Source organism: Oncorhynchus keta, chromosome 33, assembly GCF_023373465.1.
Source record: "Oncorhynchus keta strain PuntledgeMale-10-30-2019 chromosome 33, Oket_V2, whole genome shotgun sequence".
NCBI lineage: Eukaryota > Metazoa > Chordata > Actinopteri > Salmoniformes > Salmonidae > Oncorhynchus > Oncorhynchus keta.
In genome coordinates, this window is record NC_068453.1 from 19845601 (window position 1) to 19870047 (window position 24447).

The following is a 24447-nucleotide window of genomic DNA, read 5'->3' on the forward strand; positions in this document are numbered from 1 at the left end:
TGGGTGGTGTAGGTGTCCTGGAGGGCAGGTAGTTTGCTCCCGGTGATGCGTTGTGCAGACCTCACTACCCTCTGGAGAGCCTTACGGTTGTGGGCGGAGCAGTTGCCGTACCAGGCGGTGATACAGCCCGACAGGATGCTCTCGATTGTGCATCTGTAAAAGTTTGTGAGTGCTTTTGGTGACAAGCCAAATTCACGGGTCACGGGTGCACCTCAGCCACGCTCAATGTACTAAATGATATCATAACCGCCATCAATAAAAGACAGTGCTGTGCAGGCGTCTTCATCGACCTGGCCAAGGCTTTCGACTCTGTCAATCACCTTATCCTTATCGGCAGACTCAACAGCCTTGGTTTCTCAAATAACTGCCTCGCCTGGTTTACCAACTACTTCTCAGACAGAGTTCAGTGTGTCAAATCGGAGGGCCTGTTGTCCGGACCTCTGGCAGTCTCTATGGGTGTACCACAGGGTTCAATTCTCGGGCCGACTCGTTTCTCTGTATATATCAACGATGTCGCTCTTGCTGCGAGTGATTCCCTGATCCACCTCTACGCAGGTGACACCATTCTGTATACATCTGGCCCTTCTTTGGACACTGTGTTAACTAACCTCCAAACGAGCTTCAATGCCATACAACACTGCTTCCGTGACCTCAACTACTCTTAAACTCTAGTAAAACCAAATGCATGCTCTTCAACCGTTCGCTGCCCACACCCACCCACCCGACTAGCATCACTACTCTGGATGGTTCTGACTTAAAATATGTGGACAACTACAAATACCCAGGTGTCTGGCTAGACTGTAAACTCTCCTTCCAGACTCATATTAAACATCTCCAATCCAAAATTAAATCTAGAATCAGCTTCCTATTTCGCAACAAAGCCTCCTTCACTCACGTCGCCAAACATCCCCTCGTAAAACTGACTATCCTACCCATCCTTGACTTCGGCGATGTCATTTACAAAATAGCTTCCAATACTCTACTCAGCGAACTGGATGCAGTCTATCACAGTGCCATCCGTTTTGTCACCAAAGCCACTGGCTCCAGGTCATCCATAAGTCTTTGCTAGGTAAAGCTCCGCCTTATCTCAGCTCACTGGTCACGATAACAACACCCAACACCCGATAGCACGCGCTCCAGCAGGTATATCTCACTGTTCGTCCCCAAAACCAACACCTCCTTTGGCTGTCTATCCTTCCAGTTCTCTGCTGCCAATGACTGGAACAAATTGCAAAAATCTCTGATGCTGGAGCCTTATATTTCCCTAACTAACTTTAAACATCAGCTATCTGAGCAGCTAACCGATCGCTGCAGCTGTACATAGCCCATCTGTAAATAGCCCTCCCAATCTACCTACCTCATCCCTATATTGTTTTTATTTACTTTTCTGCTCTTTTGCACACAAATATTTCTACTTGCACATCATCATCTGCTCATCTATCACTCCAGTGTTAATTTGCTGAACTGTAATTACTTCGCTACTATGACCTATTTATTGCCTACCTCCTCATGGCTTTTGCATACACTTTCTATTTTTTTCTATTGTGTTATTGACTGTATGCTTGTTTATTCCATGTGTAACTCTGTGTTGTTGTTTGTGTCACACTGCTTTGCTTTATCTTGGCCAGGTCGCAGTTGTAAATTATAATTTTTTCTCAACTAGCTTCCCTGGTTAAATAAAGGTGACATAAAAAAATAATAAAGGGAGGGACATTTAATTCCTGTCAAGAGTCACACCTTGGGACTTCGCGGGCTGATTAAAGCAAAACATAGCTAACCTTTAAATGCAATAAAAGTGAGATGCCAACTAGAAACTAACCTATAGGTTGTGCAGGGTGTTCACTTTCTGCTTCCTGTTTCTGTCTGTATGTGGAGAGCAGAACCTCAGGCAGGATTTCTCTGGTTCTGGAGATAGGACCGGATGGAAGCAGAAAGGAGTGGAACAACACCGATTTAGTCATTTGTCTGCTGCTTGAGGTGTGGATTTGTCCTCCTCTCTACAATGCTTGATGCCATTTCACTTCTGAATGACTGGCTGATTGAAATGCCAAAATGAATACTGCGGATGAGAGAAAGCACTTTTTTTTGCTAATTTCAGAGCTCCTAATACGTTAGAGTGGCTTTAGAAATGGGGCTTATCACCAATCACACACATTCAGAACTCACCATTACTGTGCATATCAATCTTGAGTGAAAACAAGGAAATCAACAAGGCTTTTCTTTTTTTGTGGTCTTTTTCAAAATAATTTAAAAAACCCGGACGATGCTAGGCCAATTGTGCGTCGCCCCACGGACCTCCCGGTCGCGGCCGGCTGCGACAGAGCCTGGGTGCGAACCCAGAGTCTCTGGTGGCACAGCTAGCGCTGCAATGCAGTGCCCTAGACCACTGTGCCACCCAGGAGGCCCACACATGCCTTTTCTTGACTATGATGAACTGTTTGAGGAGTTTTGCCTGTCCAACCCACAATCATTGACTTATTCCACAGTTCCTTGAATGGGTGTTGACAGTCTGTAAACGTGGCCTTGCCTTTGTATGACTCGGCAGCCTCGCTGAGGCAACCAACACTCCTCTCTGTCTGTCTCAAGACTGCTACTAGCTGTCTCTTCCTCCAGGCCTGTGGTTGTTAATTATGGATTATGGCCAAGACGAGAGGTGGGTGACGGGGCATGAGGCAGAGGCACTTCTGCCTGAACAAAAACATGCTGATTAAGCCTGAGGGAGCTGTGTCACGGGAAACGCTGAGAGAAATGATAGGATCATTAATCAGAGAGAGTGACTGAGTGGGTTTCCCCTGAAATCAGCACTCCGGTGTCACCACGGCTCATCCATGACCTCCTCAACTCCACAGACACACTTGTAAGGTCATTCTCATCATCATCCTCCGTAGCCAGTTCAAATTTGGCTCTGCTGTGTGTTTCTTCACCACTAGCTTGGTTTCCATCCAATTGGCGATAGATTTTCATGCCAAAATTCTAAAATCTGCATAAAAACATAGGCATTTTCCCATCAGAGATGTGTTTCCATTAAACTGACTTGTTGCCAATATGTCTGTGAGTGATGTGCATTGTGCAAATAAAAATACCTTTTGCGGTTACATTTCCATGTACCAAATAAAATATACACGTTAAAATGGTTTCCATCGTATTTTCAATTCTACTGATGGTTTTCTCACAAAAAATGTGTGTGCACTCTGGTATTGGCATGTGTGCTCTCAGATACAGTGGGGGTTATAGACTACAAGGGATGAGATTAAGATGGACGAAAGAGCAGCTAAGCATCGGTTATCATGTTACTAGAATAAAACCCTTTATATTTATTGGAAAATGCATCAAGCTCAACACCTTGCACTTTCACCTCCCTGTGAAGTTCATCATAATTTATTTCATCTGTAGCCCAATAAACTGCATGCTTTCATGAGAGTAGTGGGAGGACCACACACCACATCATTGGTGATTCCAAGTTTACTTCGATATAACGGTTATTATTGAATTACATTTCTCACATAATTCGGTGTACAGACAAAAAGATCCCACCTTATCTAGAGTATCATATTTTGACGACATTTGGAAAGTTTACCGTCAAAGTTTCTGTTTCCATCAGAACTCTCGTGACATTTCTTATTCGACATGTACTTCACTCGCACAGAAAGGTTGGATGACTATGATGAAAGTGAAGCAGTTAGCTTTAAGACCCTGTTACTGTGGGTTTTAGGAGGATCAACTTTATTTTGACTATATACAGTATCTGAGAAACCATCTCTGTTTTGAAGGTTTCTTACTGGAGAAAGCACTTCATACATGCATTGTGATGTTCAAGGCCAGTGCTATGTGTAATGTTCTGAGAAAGGGTTTGATGACCATTACTGTAATCATACTATTTTTTGGTCCACCACATATAATGGCTTAATGGCAGCTTAGCAGGTATTACAAAGCCAACATTAGGTCTCCGTGGTGTATTCATTAAGTACCATTAATCAGCGCAGCACCATGACTTTCATTGTAGCAATGGCTTTCATGGATGATAATAATATGCTATTTTCAATGATTACTTTTCAATGTTCATACCAAGAGTTTCATTCTAATTCCAAAATGCTAAAGTACCAGTCAAAAGTTTGGACACACCTACTCATTCAAGGGGTTTTATTTTTTTTATTTTTTCTCCATTGTAGACAAATAGTGAAGATATCACAACTATTAAATAACATGTATGGAATCATGTAGTAACAAAAAAGTGTTAAGTTGTAGAAAAATAGTGAAGATATCAAAACTATTAAATAACATGTATGGAATCATGTAGTAACCAAAAAAGTGTTAAGCAAATCAAAATATATTTTATATTTTAGATTCTTCAAAGTAGCCACTGTATGCCTTGATGACAGCTTTGCACACTCTTGGCATTATCTCAACCATCTTCACCCGGAATGCTTTTACCAACAGTCTTGAAGGAGTTCCCACATACAGTGGGGCAAAAGAGTATTTAGTCAGCCACCAATTGTGCAAATTCTCCCACTTAAAAAGATGAGAGAGGCCTGTAAATTTCATCATAGGTACACTTCAACTATGACAGACAAAATGAGAAAAAAATCCAGAAAATCACATTGTAGGATTTTTTATGAATTTATTTGCAAATTATGGTGGAAAATAAGTAAAAAATATTTTTTTGCCCCACTGTATGCTGAGCACGTGTTGCTTGCTTTTCCTTCACTCTGTGGTCCAACTCGTCCCAAACCAAACCAATTGGGTTGAGGTTGGGTGATTTTGGAGGCCAGGTCATCTGATGCAGCACTCCATCACTCTCCTTCTTAGTCAAATAGCCCTTTCACAGCCTGCAAGTGTGTTGGGTTATTGTTCTGTTGAAAAACGAATGATAGTCCCACTAAGTGTAAACCAGATGGGATGGCGTATCGCTGCAGAATGCTGTAGTAGACATGCTGGTTAAGTGTGCCTTGAATTCTAAATAATTCACTGACACTGTCACCAGCAAAGCACCCACACACCATCACACCTCCTCCTCCATGCTTCATGGTGGGAACCCCACATGCAGAGATCATCCGTTCACCAACTCTGTGTTTCACAAAGACACGGCGGTTGAAACCCAAAATCTGAAATGTGCACTCATCAGAACAAAGGACAGATTTCCATCGGTCTAATGTCCATTGCTCGTATTTCTTGGCCCAAGAAAGACTCTTCTTCTTATTGGTGTCCTTTAGTAGTAGTTTCTGTGCAGCAATTTGACCATGAAGGCCTGATTCACACAGTCTCCTCTCCAACAGTTGATGTTGAGATGTGTCTTTTACTTGAACTCTGTGAAGCATTTATTTGGGCTGCAATTTCTGAGGTTTGTAACTCTAGTGAACTTATCCTCTGCAGCAGAGGTAATTCTGGGTCTTCCTTACCTGCGGCGGTCCTCATGAGAGCCAGTTTCATCATAGCGCGAGATTTTTTTTTCAACTGCACTTGAAGAAACTTTCAAAGTTCTTGACGTTTTCTGGATTGACTGACCTTTATGTCTTAAAGTAATGATGGACTGTCGTTTCTCTTTGCTTATTTGAGCTGTTCATTCCTTAATATGGACTTGGTATATTACCAAATAGGGCCATCTTCTGTATATCACCCCTACCTTGTCACAATACAGCTGATTGGCTCAAACGCATTAAGATGGAAAGAAATTCCACACATTTTAAAAAGGCACACCTGTTAATTGAAATGTATTCCAGGTGGCTACCACATGTAGCTGGTTGAGAGAATGCCAAGAGTGTGCAAAGTTGTCAAAGGGTGGCTACTTTGAAGAATCTCAAATAGAAAATATATTTTGATTTGTTTCACACTTTTTTGGTTACTACATGATTCCATGGATATTTCATAATTTATGTCTTCACTATTTTTCTACAATGTAGAAAGTAGTCAAATGAAAGAAAAATATTTTGTCTGGTATATGCATACATTTTTTTGAAATGTTGGCAAATTAGTTTGTTTTATTTAAATAACTTCTGAAAGAGATGATTGTGTTTTCCCCATCTAGTCATGGCATGTGATTGTTAAATGACAGACATGTTGTTGCTTTAAAAAAATCTATCACTTCATTTCCATTCATACAAACGATCATATTTTGTTGCTAAACGCTATATATCCGCCTCACTTTCAGAGACAAAATTAAGTAGCACTGCAAGGTTTTACACAGTCAAATCTGATGTTCATACCCTGTAGTTTTGTTTAAGCCTCGTCAGCCACCTGCCTCTGGGGCACCTTGGCAACTTATGAAGCCAGGTCAGTCAGACAGTATAAATCACAAGCTGTCTCTCTGTCTTACCCACATCCCCCCAGACAGATCTAATCAGCCGCTGGACACTACTCCAGCTCAGGAGTCATCTTCAGTCCTCATCCTCATTGACAATGCAGTGACCTTAAGCGTTGGCACGAATCTCGTATCTGACGTCACCGCCCCTGCCCCGCCATTGAAACCGGCATGAAAGATTCCAGCCTCACTCACTGTGTGCCATTTTGAATCAGGTGTACTTCAAATGCAGACGGTTGGGTCTGTGTGATTTTGAGTGGTCGTCCGGAGGGGGAAAAAAATGAACAATGTATTTTCAGACATCAAAACACATTCAGTTATTCAAACCATGTCCAGCCTGGTTGGGGATAATAGTGCTACAACACGGCAATTAGTTCCGTTCCACTGCAAAATCTTTCATCTTCAAGACATTTTTTAAAAGAAAAAAGGCAGAGTTGGAACTAGTGAATTGTCAAAATTTGAATAAACTTCCTCCTCGCCGTTCTGTGAGGGTTGATCGACACACCACCAGTAGAATAATTTGAAAATGAAACACGAAATGTCAAACTGCACCCCATACAGACGTGTCGCGCTCCTAAGAATACTGAATTCTCCACAGCGCTTGTTCGCAGCAAGAGGTCTGCACGCACCCTGATGGTTCTCCAAACCGAACAAAATGGAGATTGAAACATGCAGTAACAGTAAGCACACATAACAAGGATGGAGAATGTAACCACACACAATAGAAAGGAAAAGCTGGCCTTCAGGCAGTTACAAGATCTCTGCTGTGAAAAAGATGCCATCTCCAGGACTTTGACATGTACTAATGATCTTGCTCCGATACAATACATGATACAATGACAACCTATTTAAAATAGCCTAACCTCGGGTTGTATTGTGTTCTAAATCTCGAAACATATGTATTATTTTATTCACAATAATCCAAAGAAATAGATTTATACAATGGGACAAAGTAAGTTGGTTACAAGCTTGGTACCATGTAACCCATAGATACAGGGCAGGTAGACCCACCTACAGTACCCACACCAGGCTCCACCCCAGGGCCCTTCTCTCCCAGCCCAGTAGCCTGTGAGACAGACAGTACGGTGTAGGGAGTTGAGTAGTGGACTGACTCCTTCTCTTCTCATCATCCTCATCATCACTGTGATCCTCCTCCAGCCTGTTGGGCTAATTTAATCCCCAGCCCTCTGGTGCCACCTGCATTCTGTCCATGCCTGCGTCAAATTAGCCAGATTAAAACAGCCTAATCTACGGGGCTCGGGGATGATGCGGTCGGTACGTGTGTCCCTGCCTCCAAGAGGACTTGGTCCAATCCATCTCATTACTGAGAGCATGCCATAAATAAGAATGGAAGTTAATAAGGAAGGCATGGTTGTCGTAGACAGCTGCTATTGATGAGGCATTACCTTAATGCAAAGTATTGCCTCTGAAATGAAGGGACTGAACATGTTTTGAATACCTGCAACCGTTTTTGTCCGCATAACGATTTTGTATGAAAATTCATCCAAAACCACTGATGTCTGGAATGGTGATATGGTTGAAATGATATAAATACTTGCTTTGCCCGGTTCAGGAGCTTCAAATAATTTCACCGTTGGAGGTGTTTGCTTGTGCGAGTGTGTGTGCGTGTGTTTGTGCGAGTGTGTGTGCTTGTGTGGTGCTGGAAGAGATCATTAAGTTGAGTTCCATTGAGATCAAAAGGAGGTCCCAAATGTCATAGTGATTAGGTGGCTTTTATCTGGATGACATACATACTAATGGCTGTGTCTGTGTACATACTCTACCTGAAATTCAAACAAACCAGTTTGAAGTACTATATTTCCCGTTTCAATTCAACTAAATGATGTGTTATGAGGCAGTGTTTTGGAATGGTGTTAAAGGAAAGTATTACATTTATTAGGGAGCGGAGTCATAGCTTGTCATCGCAAGAACACACTTTCCTCATTTCAAATGGTTATGTGAAATAGCTTATTTTCTCCCCAATATCCCTCAGTCTATTGCATCATATCAGCAATCTCCCACATTCTCCTCCTGTTTGTACAAGCGATGAATTGTAAAAAGCATTTCTGGCAGTAAAATAGCAGAGATAGTGTGAACGAACGAATCAAATGTACTGGGCACCTAAATGCAAAAGCACTTCTCAAGCAGTGCCAAACTGAACTATCACTTCACATTTCAGATATAGGCCAATCTTACTCTTGATATCCCCACTCAGTATTCAGCTGCCTCTTCATAGGACCATGGCCTTATGCTGTGCAGTTAGTTCTTGTGTGGACTGACTCCAACGGAGGCTGCTAAAGGGGAGGACGGCTCATAACAATGGCTGGAACGGCGCGAATGGAATTGCACCAAACACAGATACCTTGTGTTTGATGTAGTTGGTGCCATTCCACCGGTTCCGATTACCATCCTCCCCGAGTAAGGTGCCACCAACCTCCTGTGACTCCATGGAGACGTAACAGCTTTCTGTTACCTTCGTTCTAGTCCTCTTACTACAGTAATCAGATGGATCGTCTGTCGGTGGCATGGTGAACGTGCTGTTCTTATGTAGGTATTATGCTCTATCGAACACCACACTACCCTTTCCCAGCTGTTGACAAAGTCGTAGCGTGACAACAACTAAGAGACGGCTAAATGATTGCTGATACATCTATCATACGCATGATCTTATTCATCTCATTTCAAGTGAACAAATATACAACCTCTAATTATGTTTAATGTCTGGATGCAATCCATATCTGAATGGCTTCATTTGCCTAATTTGCTGTTAATTTAGCTTTTCACCATATGTAGTGGTGAACTCCTGAGGCAAAGACTCAATCTGGGTGAAGCCGAAGCAGGGCTGAGGTTCATACCTCCCATTTCACCCCTTGATCACTTTAGTACACTAATGAGTGTTGCTTAGTAACCAGTGAAGCAGCTCTCATGAAGTTAGCTTTTCAAAGAGAGTCACGCTTGTGGCATTTTTATTTGCTTCCCATGTGCCATCTGTATCCACATTAACATCAGAAAGGTCATCCTCTGCTTGAGAAACAATTATAGGGCATAATTACCAATCATTTTGGATTTCTAATGGAATAACAACTCCGATGACTGTATCCATATCTGTCCAGAAGGCAGGTTAGTCATTAGGCTCTGGGCTTGCTGGAACATTCTGTACCCATCCATTGCTCTGTCTTTTACCTGCTTTGGCAACATCTGCTCTTGTTGTTGATGCTTTCTTTTTCATTGAATTTGATTAGCTATTGAAGCGGAAATCAATTGACGTTTGATGCGATTTACATTACGACATATAGACACATACATTTAGTACATGTATATTTCTACTCACTTCTATGGCTGCCCTCTCAACCTAAATTACCTGAACAAATGTACAGCTCCACTTAATCCATATAAATATAACTTGCGTCGTTTCCGAGCATACGGTTGTAGTTGGATTAGCATTTCATATTCTGTCAGACAAGCCTAAATATGTCCACAGGGGCGGCTGGACAAAAGCTCTCCAGTGTGAAGAAAAGCTTGAAATGGAATTGTCATCACTCAAATCAAAACCTGTGACATCATATTATCACACATTTAAATACCCCGAATGCTCTCCCATCATGAAATAATGATTTCCGTTGAGACTTGTAGAGAGAATGAGCCAAATATGAGTCCGTGATTATTCTGCAGGTGATTATCTTGCACCTGCAAAAGCCAAATAATGCGTTTTGATTGCATGATTATCCAGCTTGTGGATTCAGAGTGCTGTCATTCAGCTCAAAATTGCTCACAAAGAGGATTCTATTGAGGTTAGATCAACGCTGTGTGTAGCATTCCCAGCTGAATGAATGGTCAACTCTCAAACTGATGATTCATGAGTTTAATGTGGTAAGAGCTGATGGAAAAAACAAAAATGCTCTTACAATATGAACAATACAGTCCACAAACAATATGAACAATACAGTCCACAAACAATATGAACAATACAGTCCACAAACAATATGAACAATACAGTCCACAAACAATATGAACAATACAGTCCACAAACAATATGAACAATACAGTCCCCAAACAATATGAACAATACAGTCCACAAACAATATGAACAATACAGTCCACAAACAATATGAACAATACAGTCCACAAACAATATGAACAATACAGTCCACAAACAATATGAACAATACAGTCCACAAACAATATGAACAATACAGTCCACAAACAATATGAACAATACAGTCCACAAACAATATGAACAATACAGTCCACAAACAATATGAACAATACAGTCCACAAACAATATGAACAATACAGTCCACAAACAATATGAACAATACAGTCCCCAAACAATATGAACAATACAGTCCACAAACAATATGAACAATACAGTCCCCAAACAATATCAATACAGTCAACAAACAATATGAACAATACAGTCCACAAACAATATGAACAATACAGTCCACAAACAATATGAACAATACAGTCCACAAACAATATGAACAATACAGTCCACAAACAATATGAACAATACAGTCCACAAACAATATGAACAATACAGTCCACAAACAATATGAACAATACAGTCCACAAACAATATGAACAATACAGTCCACAAACAATACACTTTTACACAACTTTACATTAGAGTGCTTCATATATCAAATGCATCAATAATCATGAGAATTTCTACCCAAATGGTTGATTACGTTCTAATAGATTGCTAATGTGGCTCAAGAGGAACTAATATTAGCCAGCACAAAGAGTGGAGCTAGGCTACGGCTAATAACGTCATATTGCTAGCAGACGTCAGAACATCGATAACACAAATATCCGTTCAGTACACGTTCGAAAGAATTCGAAAGATTTGAAACAAGACCAATATTGGAAGACAGTAAATACCTTGTTCTCTTTCTATCTAGGTGTTAAGTTTGATGTTGTTTCTTGGATACTTGAACAACCTTAACAAAAAGTGATTTTTCTTTTTCTCTCACTCCGTTTCCCATATACCCATTGAGCGTAAAACAGAGAAGGCAAAAAACCTGCTGTCAAAATAAAAGTCACACTAAACTGTCAAATATACAGTGAGGAGTGAAAGCTCGTACAAAAAACACAGTCAAAATATAGAGCAGACATTGTGATCTGACACTCGTTTTAAGGGGTTCATTTAAACTGTGCTCGTAAGGGAGAGAGAGAGAGCATCCAAATGTAATCCACTCAGTGGAGAGGATCATTTCAACACACGTTCCTTCATCTGTCCAAAAGTAGATTCCCAGTAGTCGCCAGTCCTAGCTTGGTACCAGTTTAGTAGACAGGTCATCTTCATTTAAACAATAGATAGATGATCTACTATGTATTTAAGGCAGTGGGTGGGTCTTAATGTACGACAAGTGTATTGTCATAGTATCTACTGTATGATTCAATCTTACCTTTGTTTCTGTTGAATGAGACTGTGTTGGCTTGATGATCAGCCTAAGTAGGTTGTGATGAGCAGTGGTGGACACTGTGTGTGCATGGCCATTTCCTCCACTCAGTAATGCAAGTCTCCTCCAATAAATTGACCAAGACTTCACAATATGTTAAGTCTGCTTACGGTTCCTCTAGGTGCCATGACCTCCAATACCCTTGAAATTCACTCCTGTACATCCAATATCATGGTGTTTACTGTATTATGTACCGAACAGACAGGCCATTGTCGGAGGTTTGCTATTCACAGGCCGAATCCTCGTTTAGCTGTCTCTGTCAAGGTCAGACCACAGGAGAGGTGGGCACGACCGGCCAGCCTGCCAATGCTGTGTCATCATGAGGGGCGTCCAACTGAATGTAATTACATTGCCTGATGATTCAAGTGCTCAGTGCTGGCTCCAGAGGTGCGCACACAGTAACCTGCTCTAAACGTAGAGATACTCTCTTTTTATAGACCTAGTTCTTCCCAAAATCCATGCACTCCTCATCCTACTGTGCCACCATGTCTCACATTGGTCTGCCTGTGGCAATATGGACATTTGCTGCTATTAGTCTCTGTTAGATTGAACAGTGATTGACAATCTAATATATTTTCTAATGGATCCAATACTGACCACTTTTCTACATGCTGATGTGAGGAGAAAGCTCAATTGAGCCACCAGAATGAAAACCCGAGACAATACTTTACCTTCCGCCTCAGTTCCTTCTACATCATTAGTTCTGCTTAACTACGTTCATACGAGGCACCCACGCTCTTTCAGTTTAGTTTTGTGGAGCTGCAATAATTTGTGAAGGTGGGCTGTCTGCTGTGATTGCTACCTGCTGGCTCTGTCAGGAGAAAACAGCTGTAGGTTTGATGCCTCAGCGCTGCATCATCATCAGACTCTGTCCTGATCAGTCAGGATTCACTCCTCCAGTATGGTTCTATGACAAATCTTCAACCCCCAGTTTACAACTAAGATATTTTAAAGGTGCTTCCTGTTTCGATTTTAGATTTACTGGTAAATGCTTCAGAGTTTTGCTTATTAGCAACAGCAACAAAAAAATCCCACCCTCCAGTATGGGCATGGGTCAGTGGAAGTATAAGACTAGGAACTGAAGGATGCTGGATGATACTCATTTCTAGAATCAAAGTGACAGGCCTGTTCCAATGTGTGCTCTTTTAGGTCCAATCAACCAACCAGACACCAATAAAGTCCCCCAGTCTCCTAGTGTCCTTTACATTCCTGTCATCTATCCACATCACATTTCGTCACGTTCTGACCTTTATTTCCTTTGTTTTGTAATTATTTAGTATGGTCAGGGCGTGAGTTGGGTGGGCAGTCTATGTTTGTTTTTTTATGTTTTGGGGTATTTCTATGTTTCGGCCTAGTATGGTTCTCAATCAGAGGCAGGTGTCATTAGTTGTCTCTGATTGAGAATCATACTTAGGTAGCCTGGGTTTCACTGTGTGTTGGTGGGTGATTGTTCCTGTCTCTGTCTTTGCACCAGATAGGGCTGTTTTGGGTTTCCACATTTCTTGTTTTTGTTAGTTTGTTCATCTGAAGTGAGTTATTAAAACATGAATCAAAACAACCACGCTGTGCTTTGGTCCGCCTCTCCGTCAATGGAAGAACTCCCTTACACATTTATACTGATTTATGTCTGTCTGTCTCATCCACTCACCTAAGTAAATGGATAGGAATTCCATTTATTGTGAGATGTCAATTAAATCGGTTGACAAAGGGAGAATCCAGACACAGCAATTTGGGACGCTTTCTTCTTCTCAGCATCTGTAGCTGCATGGTTATCAATGGTGTTTTGATATCAAGGGAGAGCGAGAGAGATGTTGACTGACAGTTCTGGCCAATGCTCGCGCTACCGAGATCACAACTGACAGACAGTTTCTGTGGGACAGAGAAAGACAAGAACTAAGGGGAAAAAAAAGAAAGTGTTGCAGTAGCATATAATATATATATAATATATATATCCTACCAGCTTCAATAGACTGTTGAAATGAATTTGGCCAAACCTTCTGTGGCTCGCCTTGCCTCCGTATTAATAAATGGTTGTTACATTTATCTATATTCAGCCTGCCTGGCAAACAAAGAGGCCATTTAACATAGTGAAAGTAATTACGTTATTTTCAGGCAGCAATGAGTTATTGGAGGACAATGACTATTGTTTGTAGTGTTGGGAGGACTACCATAGAGTGTGTCCATGGGGGCTGTGTCGGTGAAGATTTAGCATTTTGGGATATTTTGAAAGGAACGAAGGGGCCATGGGATGGAAGTTCCATGTACCAGAGGCTGAAATGAACCTGACTCCGATTGGGGACAATGTCTCAGAGCCAAATTAAAAGGGCAGTCTCACTGACTTCGACATTTCCTCTGGTTTTCTTATTGAACTACTGTAGCAACAACTATCGGTCTTTAGGCCTCTTTCAGCTCTCTCAAGAACAAGTAATTACGTCAGCTAAATAAAAAGTCTGTCTCTGTAATCACACATCTCCATGTGTAAGTATTAATGCATCACTTCACACTGCATTCTAAACCAGCCCCAGACAATCTTTGTCAACAGCACATCAATAAATAATTTGCAAACGGCCTTCATTGCAGAGAGGATCATTTCCATCCGGAACCTGTTGAAAACGAGATCCTGGTGGGACGACGCCATCCATTATAGCCACATCAAAATGAAAGTTGCCCCGTGTGAAAGGGACTGGCAGAATAGAGGTTGATCATAATTGCCTAGTTCGCGAGGGCCTGGGCAGATTTCCTCTGCCAAATCTATTCTTCCAATCCAAATCTGTCTCCGATCAGCCTGTTCTCAAGGCTGCGTGGTGTGATGATGCTGCTAGCTTCAGGGAGGAGGGAAGCAATGGATAGACTCCATTCTGCCTGCATGGCTTCTCTATGGAGGAAGACTGAGATTTTCAGATTAATGAAAGCTCGCCTCCTTTCCCTGTCAGGGGCAATATCTCCATGCCAGATATTGTCTCTGTGTTGTTACCACTAAACATTGTTCCTCCCCCACTAGCCCTATTCACTGGTTTCTATTAAATACATATTGTGAAATAAAATCTATGTCGTCTGGCCATCCGTTGTGTGTTAATGTTCTCTCATAATTGCAAGTGGACATGTTGTGGTTGTGTTCATAGCCATTAGATGTGTAAGCCTGTGGCAGAAGATGAATGGATCCTGAAGGCATTGTTGCCATGAACAGCAGGATGGACAGCTGTTCCCTTCCATGACAATCATTTCACTTTGAGGAGAACCTGGGATAATCACTTGATATATTGGGTGTGTTTGTGCAGAGACACTAGCTTTGTATGGTACATTGGAGGAATAGGAGGCAGTAAAGGGGTTTAATCCTTAATAACGTTAATGGAGTAATGATTTTTACTTATGTAGTTGTTTGCCGGCAAATGCCATGTGTTCATTTTAAAAACCTTTTTTAACGTGCATTTACATTCACACTATCAATGACTGGTTGAGGTTTTCAAGCATTGGTTATCGGTTATTGCCTACACTTCCCCATGATCAAAATCATGGTCACCAGTATAATGGCTCAGAAATCCAAATGAAGTCCTACCTGAGTGGCCTCCCACCAGCACTCCCTCTCCCCTCCCCTCTCCGCCCCAGCTCAACCCCGTCCCCATGTCTTTGATGTCTGGAGTAATTAGCCATCACCTGTGAAGTAGAGAGGGGAACCAAGGCACCTCCGTGTAGCACTCCATTTTTCCTGCTAATGATGATAGTTTCTTCCAGGCAACGTTCCAGCGCATTGCCTATCAAATGTGGCGAAACAGACCTCCACAGTGGCACGGCCCGACAGGAGAGATACCTACCTGCAGGATTTTATTAGCCTCCTTGCAATCTCCTACTCACAAGACTGACCTCTGAGAAAGGTCAAGCGCAAATGCTTACGGATGTTGATTCTTCCTCGCTGTGGATCAATTTGATTTGCGAGAACCATTTTGGAAAAGAGAAAAATGGGTACACAAATTATGTGCCCACAAATAGAGGCTGTTTTAATACAAAATAATTGCTAATAATCCAGCAATGATACATTGCACTGTATGTAACTCATTGCTGAATGAATGATGATTGCTCCATGGTGCCTTACAGTAGTAATGCTTATCTTGTAATGCTTGTTCTTTATGGCAGATGTACATTGTCATTACCCCCACTTACTTTGATTAAAAAGCCATCTTTACACAAAGGGGGGCAACGTAATACCTCTCCCCCATTGATTTTATGAAGCTTGTTGCTGCATGTCAGAATGGCAATAAAGCCTCTACACTGTGCCAATGTCAGTCCACACCTCTGACAAGCGTGTATATTAAATGCCTGCTATGGGATTTAGCATAATGTAAAGGCATTAAGATGGTCCTTCATTTATTTTGAGAGGAAGGGTTGGGCAAGAGAGTAATTGTGAGATGTTCCGTAGGGTCCATTGGATTGTGAATAAATTGTACAACCTTGTATGAAGTCTTTAATAAACACACAGCCTTTTCCCTCACTGAGCAACGGATAGGTGGGTTAAATAAACCACAATTTATGAGAATGATTCCAATATCATCCGTATGATAATTGGTTTCTTCTGCTCTGCCATGAAGAAATGCTGTTCGCTGACCATTATTCTAAATTGCAGTGAACATCACGGAAACAATGTAACACGGTATTTTGATCTCTTTGCATCAGACCATTGTTTAGCTAACCCCCACACACACTTCAACTCAACAGTTTAACCTACCACCTAACTGAGCTTTTAGTTGTCACTTGCTTGAGCCCGTTCAATCGATAGACCACGCAAGGCCGTGTCACATTAAAGTCAGATGTCTCCATTGAGATCAAATGGGCATCTTGACCTTTGTATGGAAAACGCTCCGGAAGACATATGTGATGAACCTGCCCTTTCAGGGCAGCAGAGTGGACTAGTGGTCAACATAATACATCTGCTCCCTGGACAGTCACAGACAGCCATGGATTGTCTCGAATGCTGACAATTCTTGGTTCCCAGAAGGTTTCAGGTAGGTTAAGATTAACCTCTTTTTTTGTCCATTTTCTTCGTTTTCTTAGACAGTAACTCTATTATAATCTGAACGTTAGGAACGTTCTTCCTCATCTCCTTGCAGTCCACCTCTATGACAGCGACACACCCTGCCTGGCTGCATCTACATCAACGTAGGATGCATTGTAAGTGTAAAAGGGTTGGTCATTGTCGCATGCTACTTTAAAGCCTGTCATAGAGCCGGCTCCCTCTGTGCTCAGCCAAGGAAATTAATTGGAGACATGAAAGGTGGAGTAACATTTTGTGAGGTGAGCTCAAAAGTTACACATATAACCTAGCTGGTAATCAAAGGCCAAACCAGTGGAATGAAATGGCAGGAAGGGACAAGAGTAGCAATTCAGGAAATGATTACTTACCTGCAGCAGTACCCCCGAGGGCAAGAGAGGACTATGAACGACATAGGCAATCAACAAAATTGTGTTGAAAAAGTGTCTCGAAAAGGTTCACGATTAATAATGGCGGAGTTCGTTTTGGCTGAGGTGTGCAACCTTGCGTAAAAGGACGAACCTGTTGACATCAATTATGAAAGGTGCAAATCTATCCATTAACTTGAGTACTTTGTAATTTATATTAATTTCATCTTGTTCACACTTCCACTGTGGTACTGTAGCTCTTAACCCTGTCAATAGATGAAAGCCCAAATCCTTTTCTCTCATTTCAGCTCATATTCCCCAGTTCAAAGCTATTTGCCACATATCTCATTCAAAGCTTCTATCAAACTTCTGAAATACTTGGATGAAGGACCATACAAGCTCAATATTAAAATGCATCAAAACTTCTAAATTAATACTGATTTGACTACTTCACAGTTCGACTGAGTTGTATATAGCCAAACTTTGGCCTTATAGAAGAGGTTATCCCTGGCTTTCTCTGGCTTGCTGTACTATCAGTGTGCTCCAGAGAGTACCAGTATGCTACAGAGCCAGTTATTCTGACAGAACCAGTCCAACTAACAGAGGGAGCCAGAGGGAAGGTGCTGTATGTGTCAAGTGTAAATACCAAACTCTGATCAAGCCAATCATGGCGCCCTGCGAGCATCGTCTGATTGGCTTGGCCTTGCGTCAGGGAACACCCCCCCCCCGACGGCCATTACAGAATCCCATCGTGGCCAGAGTCATTTTCTCTCTCTTGATTTCTGGTTCCAGTGAGAAACCAAGTGTGTGATCAAACTAAATGCTACTTGTTACATTTAGGCAGTGTTGACTTCTAAATGCCTTCTGTCTGGCCGAACTGGGCTCTTATGTCTGCCGAGCTGGGCTCTTCTGTCTGGCCGAGCTGGGCTAATATGTCTGCCGAGCTGGGCTCTTATATCTGCCGAGCTGGGCTCTTCTGTGTGGCCGAGCTGGACTCTTCTACAGGCCTGCAAATGGGGAGGAAGGCCTGGGGAGTGGGGAGGCAGGCCTGGGGGGTGGGGAGGCATGCCTGAGGAGTGGGGAGGAAGGCCTGTGGAGTGGGGAGGAAGGCCTGTGGAGTGGGGAGGAAGGCCTGTGGCGTAGGGAGGCAGGCCTGAGGAGTGAGGACTCCTCTTGGACAGAGGTCGGTCCCTCTGCTTGATGTACAAAGGGAGTTCAACAGGGAATCAGGAGGAACAACACTTCTGCTGTTTTGTTTATAGTTAAAATGCATTGCCCAATGAATGTTATTTTTGTAAATGGCCTCCATTCCCAATCAGTGCAATCCACATTGCATCTGTATAGATTAGAGACCCCTTGTCGATTAGGATTTGGGCTGGGGGCTATGAGGGAAATGCAAATGAATGATAATTGAGCCGATCATCTGATGAACCTCTGAATCCATTAGATAACTAAGCACCAGTAGATCACTGATGAAACTGAGGAGGGTCCATTAATTCCCTAATGAAAGAGGTCTCCTCCCCTGGGGGTGTGACAAAGGGACTTGCTAATGGACCTACCTTAGCACAATCATGCTGTTAGTCTATTGCTCCCCCCAACTGAAACCAAAACTATTGAAGAGCTTCTGTTGTTGTCCGTGTCGAGTTTGTCATCCTGTTGGCTCTATAGTGAATTACACAGAGGTGGAAAAATCTCAAATCTGAACATGCAACAAGCAAAGAAAGATCCATCCTCCACTGTGAAGTGTATAGCACTCAGCAGTTGATCAACGTCGCTGTTTTGCGTTTGAGGGCATAAAGCACCTTTAAAACATTAAAACGGATAGGCCATTGGGGAAGATGGTGCCTGGTCCCAAGAAATCACACACACACACACACACCCTCTCATAGAACAGCTATTTTTAGCCCTGGCTCGACACCTCAAATGAGCCATATCTTGTGCTCTGCTTAGCCAGGTCCTTATTTGGAAAAGCAAAGAGTCAATGAATGCCAATGAGGCTGATCCCACTGGGCATTTGAGCTCTATTCTGGGACGATAACTATGGGCAGCCTCCAAGGGGGAGAGCGAGCAACCTCGTGTCTATTTCCCAGCCAGTTATTTTCTCCTATGCCGGAGAATGATTTGTCTAATCTCTCATGAAATACCTTTTTAGTGGAGGAACGGCGGTGACGACACTCAAAGTCCTTCTGCTGGCCACTCCCAAATATCATTGGCTAATTAATGGCTATTTACAGCTCAGTCTCCTGGAGCAGAATGGACTCCTCCTATGCTATTTATTCTCAGCCATAAAGAATCATAAAACAATAAATGTTTTTTCTCCTTCATCTACATGGAAACAGAGAGACGTATTCATTTTTGTTTTGGACAGAAACTGGAATTCCACTTTGGTAGTCTAAATAAGCATTCAAGCGGCAGTTCTTGAGGGAGATCGAAAGGAGGAGAAACTTTAAAAAGTTCAGCAAAGTGAATCTTAAGGGGATTTCAGAGATTGTTGGAATCTGTTTCAAATGTTAATCACTCCTAGTCACCCCTGTCTGAAGAGAAGGTGCTGTCAGTGAAGTTTAGATGCCATGTTTCCACCCTTCCACACTCTTCCACACACCATGGACAGCCAATTAGAGGAGATTTCTGTCCATAAGCCCCAGCTATGTCAGAAGTATGATCAGTGACAAGGTGTAATGAGACACATGGCCTTTCCCTGGTGGCATTAGTCAGCCTAAGAACAACCACAGCCACAATGACCGACCGAGTTCAACTTCTGCACACCCGGATGATCAAAGAGCCCCATTTCTGTTGAAGCACAGAATGTAATCGCTTGACACCCTCTACCAAAGGTAACAAACAACTTTCAGGATGGTTACCCCTCATAGCCTGTTTCTCATCAAGTGTTTGTTGTGCCCAATGGAATCCCGCAGCAAAGGATGCCAATTCTTTCCCTCAGGTGGAGGACAATGGTCTTCTGCTCTGGGTCCACGGGGGGCAGTTGGGCTGCATTGTCACCCTAAACAACAAAGGGCCGTACTGAGTTCCTGGGATCATTATTCTCTCATGAATTACCCACAACCCCCGCAAAAACTCCTTCCCAAGGCCGTGAGGTGGCACACCGTCGATGGGTTATTGTGTTTCTTCACCGACGAGGATGATGCTCATGGTTTATGCATGGAGGTCTTTTCTCTCTGAAACACAGAGAGACAGAGCAGCGTGAGTGGCGCCATAGAGCCCGAGTGAATGCTTCGAGATCTGTTTATTGACATCTGGTTGTTTTCTATTCTTCTCTGTAATCCATGGCAGCCCTGGTTGTTGTCATCATCTGAACCTGGTTGAGTGGCTGGGATCCATTTTGCGTCTTTGTGTGTGCTTCATTGTCTGCCATCTGCCTCCTGAAAATGAAACCACCATGTCAATTTCTGTGTCCTTTTGTTCTGGCACAGATCACTCGCACCCACCCTGAAATGGGAAATGGATGTGACTTACATGTTTAGGACTGCGTGAGGTTTTGAAAAGAATTCAATGTATTTTATGTTAGTATCTAAGAGGGTGGTATTGTTATAAGAATATGTAGCTGTATTCAACTTTGCAAAAGAAAAGTGTTCCATTTTGATGCACTGAGTGCTAAACCGAGCCAAATGGAATACTGTTCTGGCTGCAACCATGCCATTAGACAAAGAGGTAGAAAGGTTATTTTAAAAAGCCTCCCATCTGTACATTTTTATGGCTCCGAATCCGTCAGTACTTCTAAATGAATAGGGTCACCTCTACGTCAACATTGTGAAGTAAAACCCAGTAATATGCCTTCAGTAAAAAGCTACAATGCTGCCACTTCAGCTATCTTTGGCTTTATCCAACACTGACTGAATCAGGAGTGTATTCACAGCTCTTAGTTATCACTCACTGGAGTTTGAGTCATGTGAGCGCATCATCACTAGGCTGTGAAAGGAAAATGTCACCTCCACAGGAACAGGATGGAGAGGAGAGGGGCCTCTTAAGTGGAAGTACATTGTCGTCAATGCTTTCCAAAAACAAAATTAATTAATCACAAAGGTTGTTTGCTATCACGCACAGCCTTGGGCAATTCAATCACCCCAGGGCGCCATTAGTGCTGTTGCCAAGTTTGAAAAAAGTACAAAGATGGAAACAAGTATGAGGTCATTAGTGATGTCATACATTTTGGCATGAACAGGATCTCTATGGTTGAACGACCTTTTCTTCAATTCACTGATCATTGTTTGTCTTTCATCAATCCACATCCAATTTAAAACCAACCCCAGTAAAATAGGTTAAAGGTCTGACAGAAGCTAAACTGGATTTATTGGCTAATGGTTGTGATATACTGTACAGCTTCTGGTTGAAGGCCGTGGGCAAGGTGCTTTTTGAGAGTACAAGCAGAACCACAGTGGCACAGTTACAACTCTATTTTCAACAGAATTGTTGACTCAGCCAAGTCGTGGCACAAATGGGATATTCCACAGAGCCAAGCTTGTTTGATCATGTGATCTGTGACACATCACGCTGGGAAGGTTTTTGGTTAAATCAGCGTTGTCTATTACATAACCCATTATGATGTATGATGTTGCTTATATATGATTTGAGAAGCATGTGTAAGGCATATGAAGACCTTATGAATGCTCTATAAAGCCTTTATAAGGTAGTTATCTTGTCTCAGTGTATGCATATTCGTGTGCATCTACAATTACTTTAAAAGCCACTTGATAATATTGAAAGCTCATGACTAAAATGGAAATGTGTCAACTTTTCTAAACTGGCAACTTGTTTTTGCAACTGCCACATGATGAATCTAGGGCATGATGATGAATGTACCTTTTGCATAATGCAATAGTAAGATGAAGGAGTAGGGATAGGAACTTTAGTCTGACAATGTTAAAAAGATCAATTCTAAGCATAATTTCTGACAGCATCCTTTTACAAGTCACCATCTTTTCAACACCACTGTCTGTCAGATTGACAGGCCAGTAAAACAACGGGAAATACGTTCTATTATTCACAACATACCCAACATATACACGTGTTAATCTCACTTCTTCTCCACATTTAAATCCAGTTAGTGACATGGGAGTGCATTTTCATGTCAAATTAGCGGTTCCACGTCTGGAAACACCATGTCGCTGTTCATGGTGCTGAATTCACATAGATAGCATACAGCCTAGTTGTCGGAAAACGATGTAAACAAATCAGAACAGGCTACCTTTACTGGGCTACCTCTATAAACATACAAACAACTGACTTTCGTTCATTAAGATACAATAATAGGAGTTATACCATATAGGCTACTATATGACTAGTGCAATTACGCGATTCACATAGAGAAGGAGAAAGAGAAGCATATGATCATTGGTTGAATACAATTCGGCAGTCTGTTGCCAGACGTGGGCATACTCACGAAACTAGTCTATGGATCTTATGGCTGGATGCGATTATCAGTAACATCCGTGGATTTAGTAGGTGAGTAGCTCATCCTTTTGATGTGTTAGTTGAAACAAAATCTAGCAACATTGTGAGAAAATTAAATATATATTTTGCCCATTCATTTTGAAGGACACGTGCTTATTTGTCTGCCACATTGCTGTGTTGCCGCTTGATCTATGGGTGTTCTTTTGTTCATGGTTGGAGCGATTATTGCATATACATAAAAATACTATACAATACTATACATACTTAACATTAGATATCCTTCATAAGCGTGTTCTGTAAAGGAAGCATCTTTGATTGACTTGGCAATGAGCCAATCTCTTATTGGAAGTTGGTTGGTGCTGAACAGGGTCATTTAAACAAATAGAAAGTCAAGTTGAGCGAATTAGTGGTTTGTTTATTGGCAACAATCTGACAATTATTTAGGTAAAAAATGATAGTCTTCCCTGTTCGGAAGTAAGAACAATGAAATCGCGCTTGTTTTCTTGGTTCGCTTTTTAAATATTGTAGTTTAGAGACATTTGCATTCGAATGTGTTTCGAAGCCTTAACACAAAGGTTGAAATAGTGATAACGGTTTCTTTTACATTCAGTGCGTTTCCATGATCATAGTTTATGGTTGCAAATAGAGGCATGAATAGCCTATGCCATATATACTCTACAGCTGCGTTACCCAACTGACGATTTTATTTGACCAGCAAATCAGCTCCAAGGGATTAGAATTGTGGAAATCTGTTCCAAAGTATTCCCATGTATAACACAAACATGGGATATATTCAAATGTAAGACATGTTTATAATTATTATGTTCTAGTAACATATTATGTCTGTTTTAGCCTTCTTGCGGTCAATTTACAAATTATTATGTTCTGGCCCCTTGACCATCCAAGAAAAAACCCGCAGCTGAATCTAGTTGATGATCCGTGCTCTCTCTGTAGGTTTGTGTGTTGGCTTCAACAACCTCCAACTATCAAGCTTTTCTTAATTACCAGAATCCATTTCTATTACCAAGCCTCTCTGGAGTACAAACCTACTTCTTTCTCACTTTTAATTTGTGTGCACTTCAATGCACAGGTCCTTATTTGGTCATTCAGATAATAATAATAATGCAATCTTCCCTTTTCAGATCTGACGTGGTATCCCCAGTATGCTAATTAACGGGTATCATATTGGCTCAATGTAAAACTCGTGCATTTGGGCTAGAGCAAAACTGTTATTCACAACACAATGAATCAAATGTTCAGATTAAGGTAACAGTTGTGAGGGCTACTGGGAGTCTAGGTTCCTCTGCTGTCAATACGATCCTTCTCTGGACTAGTTTCTGTTCACATTGCTGTTTTACTATGCTCACCTACTTCCCGCTATACAGTTTTAGACTTGAAGCAGAAGCTCCTATTCAGACAAGAGGGAGGCTTCTTCCTTTGTGAGAAAACACACTCATAGTCATGTTGGAGTTCACTGCACCACATGTTGTTTTATGTTGCCTTGGCCTACTTTCACTCTTGTGCAGTGTGATTCTCTCTCTCTCTTCTCTGTGACTGCTGCTCTCTGCTGACCCTCGTCTCGTTCTCTTGGATGGCCCGAGGCAGTTGTGCCTTTATATTGAATGTGTTTGGTCCCGCATGCCAGATCTAATACCCCTGTCTGTCTCTTTTGCAGTGAAACAACCATAGGAAGAACAAAAAGGAATCTCCACCGACTGAAGACGTTGTAAGTGTCTGATTACATTTTTCCTTGAATCAACATATAACATTTCACAAATTGTGTTGTGCTTGCAGTGGTATATATTTCTGGCAACACCATCCCATCCCATCCCAAATCTAATGAAACAACCTTCAAATCTGTCCATTTCGATTTTAAGATCAACAAAT

The 24447-nt window shown here is 41.9% G+C and overlaps 1 protein-coding gene across 3 annotated transcripts in view; it reads left to right on the forward strand.

Annotated features, from left to right (window-relative positions):
- LOC118366363 (synaptotagmin-1-like) overlaps positions 1–24447 on the forward strand; it is a 225540-nt gene that overhangs the window by 48577 nt on the left and 152516 nt on the right. For 2 of the 3 annotated variants that reach the window (XM_052492401.1, XM_052492403.1), the window contains exon 2: positions 24236–24286. The gene's annotated coding sequence lies outside the window, so the exon portion shown is untranslated. Of the gene's footprint in view, positions 1–22530; positions 22612–24235; positions 24287–24447 lie in introns of those variants that run through there. The other variant, XM_052492402.1, reaches the window with a different exon arrangement.